Here is a 10,422-nt window from a genome sequence, read left to right as displayed (position 1 = left end):
AACTGAGCCACCCAGGCGCCCCTTACACCCTACTTCTAAAGCCATGAAGAAACCCCCTGGTTCCACCTTACATGTCATTCTCTCCACTGTAACTACCCTAGGCCATGCACAACACCTTTCACCTGATTCATTGCAAAGGCCTCCAATTGGTCTCCCTTCCTCTTTCCTTTATTCTGATACATAACTTAGCACTATAAGTGATTCTTCTAAAACACAGATCATGCCACTTCTCTTCTCAAAATCCTGAAATGGCTCCCAATTTCACTGTGAATATAAGTGAAAGTTACGCAATGGTCTACAAAGCCCTGCGACACCTGCCCCCTATTCCTGTTGCCTCTCTGACCTTATCTCCAACACCTTTGCATCTTTTTTAGTGGCCAACAAGTCTACTTGCTACTATTAAAACATTGTTTAGATGAGTGCATGAGAAAACCTATTTTGATTGCCAGAAAGGAAACTTACCGATCACCAAAAGCACAGAAAAATGCTAGCATGTAAGTGGTGTCCAGAGCAACCATAACAATTCTTCAGTGCTATCAGTACTCTTTCTCTCAGCATGCTTTCTTTTTCCACATTGGCTGCAAATTTTTTTCAGGCTGCCTTTCTCCACAGATGGAAAATATGGCCTCCTGGCAGACCCTAGATTCAGACCTTCCCAAGTTGAGCCCTAATATGAAATACTAAAAAAGACATTTGACTAGCGTTATGGGCTTCGTGTTTGTATCTCTCCAAAATTCATATGTTAAACCTGCATTCCCCCATGTGATGGTATTTGGATATGGGGCCTTTGGGAGGTAATTAGGTTGTGAGGGTGGAAACCACATGATAGGATTAGCGCCCTCATAGGAAGAGACAGGAGAGAGCTTGCTTCTCTCTGTGTGTGTCCACCATGTCGGGATACAAGAAGATGGCTATGTACAAACTAGGAAGAGAATTCTCATCAAGAACCAAATCTGATGGCATCTTAACTTTGGACTTCACAGTTTCCAGAACTGGAAGAAATAAGTTTGTTGTTTAATTCACTCAGTCTATGGTAATTTACTAGAGCAGCCCAAGCAGACTAAATAACTAGCTTGGATTGAAGCATAGGAAGAGACTGAACTCAGGAAACAGATTCTTTTATTCGAATCTCATCTCTGATACTTATTAACGATGTGACTTTTAGAAAGTTACTTAATTTTTCTGGACCTTATTATTCCCAGTAAAGGGTGAATAATAATAGTGCCTATCCAATACAAATGTCATGAGATAAATGAATATATGTAAAGTGCTTAGAAATGCTATCAATCACCTGTACTCAGGATAAGCAAGATTTTCCACCTCTATAGAATTGTATGCTTGAAGTGAGAGTGGGGTATTTCTCCAAATTAAAAGGGGTTTCTATGCCCCAAAATTAGGAGTACAAGTTAGAGAAAAAACACTGACAACTATGAGAAAAATGTTGAACATGATATATTCATAATGTATCACCATTAATGTCCTTAGATCTCATATAACTATGGTCCAGCACAAATTATATATTGTGACTTTTTTGAGATTTTAAAGATTAACAGAAGAAAGAACTGGTTTATTTGTTATATTGGTAGTAATAATATTTGTTGCAAAATCTTGACTTGAATAGCATCTTATATGGGAACCATCTGAAAACACTAAAAGCTAAGTAAATGTCTGTGCAACGGAAAACATTACTCAAGTGAGCACATTAGGGATGTCAGAAGTGTCTTGGAAAGCCTAAGTCCATGGAGCTGGATCACTTAACAGATGACTGCTCAAATACTTAAATTGTGCCAGCATCGTACAAAAGAAAGGGATTGGTGATTATTGCATTGTCAGAATTTATAGTTATCTGATTGGAATGATTCGGGAGCTCCTGTTTTGCCAGCAGGACAAGTTCATTCTACTATGCTAAAATAAGGTGCAAGGGTAAGAATAATGTTTGGGCTCATGAAGCTCTGCCATTTGCCAAAAATATATCATTCTACTTTTAGAATTCAAATGTTTATTGCTTTTATGGAGTGTCTGTTATGTAATAGTGTGTTTAAATATAAGATTGGTTTGAATTTGTTTCTCTTTGTGATTCCAAGACAAAAGACTTACCACCAAGGGACTCTACATGGTTAGAATCTGAAGTAGCCAGATACCGGCAAGAGATTTAATCCAAATACTGTATATGGAATTGTGGTTTCAGAGTATCCACCAAGACACTAAGACATGGGATTTGATATTATGTTTGAAAAGAACATAAAGATTTCAGATTGTTCTAAAGTTCATAAAAGTCATTATGGCTTTACTGGACTCCCTTAAATTAAATACAGAAAATAAACGCAGGAAAAGCGAGTTGGTTGAAAATATGCACTAGAATAAGCTATTTTCAGGCATGACAAAAAGGAATTCTGAGTATTTTCAGCAATATTATTCTATGTGTGTATGTGTGTGTGTGTGTACTGTACATGTATGAATGTGCTTTCACACCTGCCTGAATATATATTAAAAATTTCAGAGATGTTGATGGCTTCCACTGAATGGGCCATAAATGTCAGGGTGTCAATCCCTGTGACTCACTACATACATTTGCAAGATGGCTGCAATAACATATCCACTCTGTGGGATAGAATAGGTTTTAGTATGAAAATTAAAAACTTAATAATAATTTTGTATTTATTATTTTCACTGAGTATTTTCAATATGTCTAATTCAAACAATAACACATATTAACTAAATTCTTATAATATTTTTATTTCTGTAGTAATTTGACTCATTTTTTCGACTGTAAGCTCCATAAGAATGAAGGGTCAATGTTGATTTTGCTCCATTTTACCCTAGATTCTAGAGTTCAGCCTATGATTCAATAAATATCTGGTAATTGAACAACCCTCCATGATATAGTCAATTAATTTATGATTCTAAAATATACCTGGCCTGCTCATGGACCTATGGTTTTACGTAATAGAGCTGGGATTAAAATTCAGAAAAAACTGAATACAGAATTAATGTTTCTTTTTCCCCTACATAAATTAGTGTGTGTGTGTGTGTATGTGTGTATCCCCCATATAAATTAGTGTGTGTTTGTATATATATAATTAAATACATATAAAAATTTAACAATTTTACCATTTTAAAGTGTACAGTTCCATGGCATTTAATATATTCATTATGGTGGGTAAGTGTCACCACTATCTAGTTCCAGAATATTTTCATCACAAGGAAACTCCATTCCTATTCAGCAGTCACTCCCAATCCCCTTCCCCCAAGCCCCTGATATTAATCTGCTTTTTATCTCTATGAATTTATCTATTCTGGCTTTTATCACTCAGCATACCTACAATGTTGATCCAATTTGCAGCATTTATCCATATTTCATTTATTTTAATGACTGAAATAACTTCATATTGCATGGATGTACCACATTTTATTTACCCACTTAGCAGTTGATGACATGGTTATTTCCACCTTTCAGTTATTATGAATAATGCTGTGACAGCCATTCATGAACAAGTTTTTCTTTGCACCCAGTTTTTAACTCTTTGGGGTATATAGCTAAGACAAGAATTCCTGGGTCATGTGGTATTGATGTTTAATGTAGTGTAAGTTCTCGTGATCTGCTGTACAACAGAGTACCTGTATTTAATAGTAACGTATTGTGCACTTTAAAATACATGAAGAATACAGATCTCATGCTAAGTGATTTTTTTCAACAAACAAACAAACATACCCCAAAACACATACACAAAAGAACATAAGGAAAGGTGATAGATATATTGATATCTTGATTGTGGTGATGGTATTAGGATGTATGCATACATCCAATGTCATCAAGATATATACATCAAACGTATACAATTTTGTATATCAACTTACCTCAATAAAATTCTTAAAACACACTAGTGAGGATGCAGGGGTGCAGAAATGCAAGTTTTCACAGATATGAGAAAAAGTATACTTACAAATGTAGATAACAGGAGAAATCGAACATGATTTTAAGAAAAAATATTAGACGTTTTTCAAAAAAAAGACTTACAGATGGCCAATAGGTACATGAAAAGATGCTCAACATCACTAACCATCAGGGAAATGCAAATCAAAGCTGGGAGATAGCATCTCATATTTGTTAGGATGGCTATTATCAAAAGACAAGAGATAACAAGTGTCAGTGAGGGTGTGGAGAAAAGGGAACTCTTTTTTTTTTTTAAAGATTTTATTTATTTATTTGACAGAGAGAGACAGCGAGAGAGGGAACACAAGCAGGGGGAGTGGGAGAGGGAGAAGCAGGCCTCCCGCCGAGCAGGGAGCCCGATGCAGGGCTCGATCCCAGGACCCTGGGATCATGACCTGAGCCGAAGGCAGACGCTTAACGACTGAGCCACCCAGGTACCCCAAAAGGGAACTCTTGTACACTGTGTTAGGAATATAAATTTGTACAGCCATTATGGAAAATGGGGTTTCCTCAAAAAATCAAAAATAGAACTACCACATGATCCATCAATCTCACTTCTGGTATATATCAAAAGATATAAAATTAATCTCTTGAAGAGATATATGTACGTCCATGTTCATTGCAGCCAATATTTTTCACAATAGCCAAGACATGGAAACTACCTACGTGTCCATCAACAGATGAATGGATAAAGAAAATATGTTATATACATATATAATGGAAAATTATTCAGCCATACAAAAAAAAGTAAATCCTGCTATTTGCAACAACATGGATGAACCTCGAGGACATTACGCTAAATGAAATAAACCAAACACAGAAAGGAAAATATTGTATAATCTCACTTACATGTGGAATCTAAAGTCAAACTCACATAAGCAGAGAGTAGAGTGGCTGCTAGGGGCTGGGAGGTGGGGAAAATAGGGAGATGTTGGTCAAAAGGTACAAACTTTCAGTTATAAGATAAATAAGATCTGAATATCTAATGAACAGCATGGTGACTTAGTTAATAATACTGTATACTTGAAATTTGCTAAGAGAGTAGATCTTAAATGTTCTTAACCACACACAAAAAATGTCAACTATGTGAGGTGATGGATGTGTTAATTAGCTTGATTAAGGTAATCATTTTGTAATGTATATGTATATCAAATCATCATGTTACTATATACCTTAAATACATACAATTTTATTTGATAATTATACATCAATAAAATTAGAAAAATAAATGCCTTGAATAATTAAAAATATTAAAAGTGAATCTGACTACATTAAGAGGTTAGGAAAACAATTATATAAGGAAATAGGCTTGAGCTAAAATAAGTGAAGTGAGGAGGTTGAAGGAAGAATTTTCTGGGCAGAGTCTACAACTCATGCAAGTGCAGAGTCCAGGCATGTCATGGAGAATATGCTTGAAACACTGGCTTAAAAAAAAAAAAAAAAAAGATATTTATTCTTTATCCAAAGAGCAATGACAGTTTCTGAAAGGTTTTAATTGTGCAATAGAGAGTAAAATCAATTTTCAGATTTTTAGAGACTATTCTGGTGATAACCTATAAGACAGAATATAAGGAGATGAAAATGGATGCAGTGAAATTAGTTAAGCATTTATTACATTACAAATAATTAATTGTGTCTGTCCGTACTTGCACCATCATAGCAGTGATGTGGGAAAATAAAATATGCACTACTTGGTGATGATTTGTAAATGGGAACTAAAGGAAAAATAAAGGAAGAATCCAAGTAAAGATGCAGAATTAAGAATTAAATCTATTAGAGTTCAGAACAGAGGTCTGAACTGCATATAAAAAGTTGGAAGTCTTTAAAATACAGATGGTGACTGAAACCAAAGTTTTGATTAAGTTTGGCTATGGAGAATATGGACCAAGGAGAGCCTTAGCAAACTTTTGTTTTTAATATTTAATTACCAGTTAGAGGAAAATGAACTGCCAAGCTTGGTTGGCAAAGAATTACCAGACAAGTAGGAATAAAGCACATCACAATGGAATACTAAAAATCATTGAGAAGTAAGTTAGGCCAATTTTGAAATCAGTACTTTGGATTTAGCAACATAGAGAACTACTTCAGGAGTAGCAGAAGAAGAAGAAATCTTCCATAGATTGAGAAGTGAAATAAGAAAAAAAAAATTAGAAGAGTTTTTTTAAGTTTGACTGTTAAGGGGAAATGAGATTTAATGTTTCAGCAACAAAAGGACATATTAGCGGAAAGGATTCAGTTGAGAGGGCATTGATATTTGGGAGGGATCTGGAGGAACTATGTCTAAAGCACACTAGAAAGATTATCTTTATATAGGAGAAAAAAGTACTGTATGTATAAAAGTAAAACATGTAATGGTGGGTAAGATTTTGGTAGCTTTGTAGTTTTGTAGTGGTGAGTAGAGAATGATAGCTTCAATTTTTTTCTGGAAAGTAGAATGAAAGATTATTTGGAAGGTGTTGGGAGAGGTAAAGATTTGCAAAGAAGGAGAGATCCCAAGGTATATCTCAGTCTCTAGGAAATTTCTGGAAGTAGGTGAGGCAAGCTTGACTCTGGAATCTGACTCAATGAAATTACACTGATACGGAAATTTCCCATTTGGACTACTTGCAGAGATGACATAATTAATACCAATCAATTTGTTAGTTAGACCTCTCCATCTGGTATTATGTTTTCTGATGGTTGCAAGCCCTAGATAAATTCTTATTTCAGAGATGACAAATATCCAAAATACAGCGAGTATTAAAAAAGAGCAGAGGGCATGCAGACCGTCCACTGGCCGAGGAGCTGCCATGGGCACCTTGCTGCACGAGCACCAGTCTAGAGCCAGCATTGAAGCTATAAGAGGCTTGACCAGGACCCTGGGGGCATTAGCCCCTCCAATGGATGGTGGCCTTAGGCATTGGGGTTGTGGTCACCTCCCTCTTCATGACAACCTTGGGTGTGGTGAAGGTACGCATGCAGTCTCAGCACCCCTCGGTGGCCAGTAAGCCGATGCCCCCTTGCAGACTCTGGAGCCCCTGCTAGGCCAAATGGAAGAAGCTCTTGTACTGCAGTGGTATCCTGGAGCCCCTCACCTGTGCCCAAACGGTGCCTGCTGTACCACCTGGTTTCAGGACCCACTCCCGTCTCTGGCACTATGGCTGCCCTTGTGAAGATGATGAGACACGAGGGCACCAGGACCCTGTGGAGCAGCCTCCCAGCCACCCGGTTGTGACGATGCTGGCCACTGCCTTGTGCTTCCCTGACTACAACCAACCCAACCCAAGGCCTTCCTTTTTGGTCGAGCCCTGACTTTTGACCTCTTCGGACACATGGTGGCGGGGGCACTAGCCTGCATGGGCACCGTGACTGTGATGTGCTCCCTGGAGCTAGTGTGGCCCTGCTGTGGCCCAGGGCGGCTGGTGATCAGTGTGGCTGGGCTGGGACCCCACTGCCCTTCAGGATGCGCCCTTTTCTGCTCTGTATTGGTTCAACTGTGAGCTGGTGAAGAGCTGACTGAGTGGGCTCAGGCCAAAGGACCAGGCACCCATGGGCAGTGGCATTTCAGGGATGGTGGCAGCCGTGCTGACTCTACTACCCTTTCCTGGGGTGGAGACTCAAGGCCAGGTCACACTGAGAGCTCTGGAGGCTGTGAGAGTGACACCCCCACTCACGTACTCCACCTGACTGCTGCCACTGCAGAGGATCCAGCTGAGGGCGGTCTGGGGGACTCACCAGGCCTCCTCCCCAGCACAAGGATCTTCAGGGCTGCCCCTCCCTCATGTGCCATCATGATCAGCTCTTACCAGTTGCATTCAGCAAAAGCTTCTTCCAGAGGTTCAGTGGGGAAAAGCCTCTGGGTTCTTAAAAGGAGCCAGGGGGCAAGGACCCATCTCTTCCATGGATGAGCGTAGGGCAAAAGGAGACTGAGCCAAGAGCCGAGTCCTCAGCAAGGAGAGGAGGGCCTCATTTTCCTTCCCTCTCAACTACGAGCCCCAGGGGAAGGGGGCTGCCCCTCTGGGCCTGCCCAGACCCCATCCAAGACAGCTTTCTTCCTGCTGCTCCTCATTTCCAACCCCCAATGATCATCACTTTTCCACCGTCCTGGTCAAGTTAAAGACCTACTATGTGTCCCCTCTCCTCTCACCATTTCCCTGTGTTTGCCATAGCTGTGTCTACCCCCAAGAGACTCAAAACCCTGGGCCTGGTGTAGTCTGCATCCACACTCCTTAAGTCTAGAGATGATGAACTTCTTATAAATAAATAAATAAATAAATAAATAAATAAATAAAGTGCTTTACCCTGAATATCCTTCTTTGTCTTGTTTTGTTGGAAGCATGTTCTCCCAGATTCTTTGCCTCTGGCCATTACTGAAAAGACTACCATCTCAATCTTTAGGAATCTACTTTTAAGAAAAAGGGGATATTTGGGGCATGTGGATGGCTCAGTCAGTTAAGCACCTGCCTTTGGCTCAGGTCATGATCCCACGGTCTTGGGATCGAGGTCCACATTGGGCTCCCTGCTCAGCGGGGAGTCTGCCTCTCCCTCTGCCCTCCCCCTGCTCGTTCTCTCTCTTTCAAGTAAATAAAATATTTAAAATATATATATATATATATATTCATATTGGCCCAGACAGTTCAAATAAATTATCCTAATTTTTGGCAGGTTAATTATAAAGCTAAACATATTCCTTAGAAATAAACTAGTGTTAAATTTATACTATGTTATTCTTAAGGTCCAAGTGGGAGGAATTTTTTAATTTTTTAGGGGAGATATATTTGAAATCTTAAATGGAAAAAACCATATTACAGTTCTTATTAATTAAAAAATGTAGCTGACAGCTGTAATTGTTACTTTCTCCAGGAAATAAAATTCCTTTATTAATAATATGCCAATATTACAGTAATATTTTGCTAACAGATAAAAGATCTTTGAAGCCAATAAATAAAAACTACAATGAAGCTCAAATTTAAAAAAGAGACATGTACATGCGGGTGCCTGGGTGGCTCAGTTGGTTGGGCGACTGCCTTCGGCTCAGGTCATGATCCCAGAGTCCCGGGATCAAGTCCCGCATTGGGCTTCCTGCTCAGCGGAGAGTCTGCTTCTCCCTCAGACCCTACTCCCTCTTGTGCTCTCTCCCTCTCCCTCAAATAAATAAAATAAAATCTTTAAAAAATAATAAAAAAATAAAGAAGAGATGTGTACATGAAAAGACCATCCAAATAAGCAGAAACAAGTTTTGTGAATTATCCATTCTACTGTCACCTTTTATAAGCACATTTTTCATATTGTACCTCAAAGTTCAACATAATAATCTTATTTGGAGGGGAAAATAGAGAAATGTCTTCTGTAAGTGTATAAAGCATTATCAGTGTCAATGAATAAAATTTTTTAGTGTTTAAGATATTTTTTCATAAGTACTAAACTATATCTCTGGCGGGATTTCTTAATATTAACATAATACCATGGTGATAGATTCTCCACTACCTACTTATAATAATTTTTTTTTTATTCCTCAAATTATCTAAAATGGGATATTGATATGTTTTCAGTCTAAAAGAATGGCAAGAAAAGAATTCCTACACATAAAATTAAGAATGTGGTCAGTGAACTAATAATTTGCACCTATGATGATGAGAAAATTTTGGAACCAGTAACTCCGGTCTCATAAATGCCATTCCATAGCAGACAACTGCTATTTCTAACAGTATGCTGCCAGGTGTTCCTCTCTTCTTAGAAATGGATCTACATCATTCAATTAATTCAATATGCGTGGTATTCCCTATATAGTACACACTGTGTTGAATGTCATGCAAAGTGAAATTAGACATAGTTCTTGTCCTCAAATTTTCACAGCCAATATATTAAAAATTATTTCTGTGGATCCACTGTGCTCTGTGTCATCCATAGAGAATGACCCCAATGCTCAAATGGAATTCCTTGCCAACCATTTAGTCATCTTAAAGGTGCTTAATGCTTATTATATTCATCATTAAAGTAGTTATGTCAAGAATTACTACATCCTACTATAAATAAGAAACAGAGCTGGAGTGCCTGGGTGGCTTACTCAGTTGAGCAACGGACTCTTGGTTTTGGCTCAGGTCTTGATCTCAGGGTCTTGAGATTCAGCCCTGTGTTGTCAGGCTCCTGCTGGGATATTTCCTCCTTCTCCCTCTGCCCCTCTCCCCCCATCTCCCAAATGAATAAATAAATGAAATCTAAAAAGAAAAAGAAAATAGAGCATTCAAGAGATTAAGAAAATTACCAGAGGGAAAAATGTCAGTAAGGAAAGATCCATGATTAGAAAACAGGTCTTACGATTCTATAATCTATGGTAAGAATAACACCCTCAATTGTCAGCAAAATCAGCTGCCTGTAAACCTAAGGACGTGTGTTAATAAACCGTCTGTCAGTATCTCTCCTCCATCCTTCTCTAAACCAATCTTACTCTTTATCAGGGCTCCTAGCCTAAAACCACTACTAATTCCAAATCCCAGCCAGGCTTCCTA

The 10,422-nt window shown here is 38.5% G+C and overlaps 1 pseudogene; it reads left to right on the top strand.

Annotated features, from left to right (window-relative positions):
* Positions 1-705: 705 nt before the first annotated feature.
* LOC118549532 (mitochondrial glutathione transporter SLC25A39 pseudogene) lies at positions 706-7,781 on the top strand (annotated as a pseudogene).
* The last annotated feature ends 2,641 nt before the right edge of the window (positions 7,782-10,422 follow it).

This window comes from Halichoerus grypus, chromosome 5 (genome assembly GCF_964656455.1).
Source record: "Halichoerus grypus chromosome 5, mHalGry1.hap1.1, whole genome shotgun sequence".
NCBI classification, from domain to species: Eukaryota; Metazoa; Chordata; class Mammalia; order Carnivora; family Phocidae; genus Halichoerus; species Halichoerus grypus.
Note: the sequence above shows the minus strand (reverse complement) of the source record. Positions and strands in the feature narration are given on the sequence as shown.